The sequence below is a fragment of the Mesitornis unicolor genome, unplaced genomic scaffold, assembly GCF_000695765.1.
Source record: "Mesitornis unicolor isolate BGI_N332 unplaced genomic scaffold, ASM69576v1 scaffold2504, whole genome shotgun sequence".
In the NCBI taxonomy this organism is placed as follows: domain Eukaryota; kingdom Metazoa; phylum Chordata; class Aves; order Mesitornithiformes; family Mesitornithidae; genus Mesitornis; species Mesitornis unicolor.
Window position 1 is genome coordinate 1 of NW_010177934.1, and position 1,387 is coordinate 1,387.

At 42.6% G+C, this 1,387-nt stretch overlaps 1 non-coding gene across 1 annotated transcript; it reads right to left on the minus strand.

Annotated features, from left to right (window-relative positions):
* Positions 1–197: 197 nt before the first annotated feature.
* On the minus strand, positions 198–283 carry TRNAR-UCU. The gene is given in 2 exon segments: positions 198–233; positions 247–283. It is a non-coding gene; the product is annotated as a tRNA-Arg (tRNA).
* Positions 284–1,387: the final 1,104 nt, after the last annotated feature.

Genomic DNA, 1,387 nt, shown 5'->3' on the forward strand with positions numbered 1-1,387 from the left:
CAGCCTCCGGGAGGTGGGCCCGGAGAGCCTCGCTGACGGGAGCCGGCCAACGGGAAGCGCCAGGTCGATCGACCGGATTGCTCTGGAGGAGAGGTAAGGGATGGGAGGATGGGGGGGGAAAGATTTCAGGCAAAAGCGGAGGATAGAGGGAATGAGAGGCGGAAACAAAACAAAAGAGAGAAAAAAAAGAGAAGACGCGACTCCGCCGGGACTCGAACCCGGAACCTTTGAATCCCTTCAACCCTCTAGAAGTCCAATGCGCTATCCATTGCGCCACGGAGCCACCTGTTGGATTCTTCGCACGCCGCCCATAGAGTCTGCGCGGGACGCCCGCTGCTCGGCGCGCTGTGGCGCTGCTTTTTTTAGGTTCATCCGTGGTAAATGTCAAATATTTGTCGTTATCTCTCTTGGGTGTTTTCAATATGAATCGTTATCTTTTGGGGAATATAATTCTATTTCACAATTGCGTCATACTGGGGAGCTGTTCTTCCAACCGTTTATAAATTTGCATCATGAAGTCTTCATAGGATTTGGTCGTTTTACATAGACAAAGATGATATGTTGAGGAATTAGATCAGATTATTTTGCTTTAACAAATACTAACGTTTCTCATATTGCAGTTGTTTATAATGGACTCTTAACAGCACTCCACTTCTGCAGTAAACATGAACATTTCAGACAAACCTCCCCTCCCACTTTTCAAGGATATGGAAACTACAATGAGTCAGTTCCAAAATTATTTGAAGCCAAGTTATTTTAACATTGATGATTTCCAGCATTGTACGTTCTTAGGGACAGTCTAAACATGGGGGGTTGTTTCGGCTTGGTTTGGTTTGGTTTTTAGCAATAGCATCTGAATTAAAGGAACCTAGAAAATTGTAGTTATGTTTACTGGGCATTCCACGCACTGTAGCGTTTTGCCTGTTTTCCAGTGCCACATGAAGAAAAACCAAACAAAAGCAAAAAAAAACCCAAAATCTGTGTGGGAATCTGAAAGACGAGACATAGGTGACAAGTAAAAATGTGTCCATGCAATCTCTGCTAGACACTGCAGCAACTTACTGTGAGCTGACAGAGAAATGGGATGTGGAAATCACACCTGGAAATTAGTGACTGAGAGTGTTTGGAGAGCTTAAAAAACCGCTTGTAAATGGGAAGAACAAAAATAAATTAGGGAAACAGTATTATATGACAGTATTTTCAATGTGAGTGAGTATACTTGTATCATTGTTCCAAATACTGTGAATGCCTATTACTAAATCCATTAAAGGGAACAATGACTGAACTATATCTGTTCTAAAATCGACGTCAAACCCCCCAGTGGTTTCAGTAAAACAAGATTTTCCCTTAAAAGCTGTAATTACGGTCTGAAACAAGTTTTCAATGT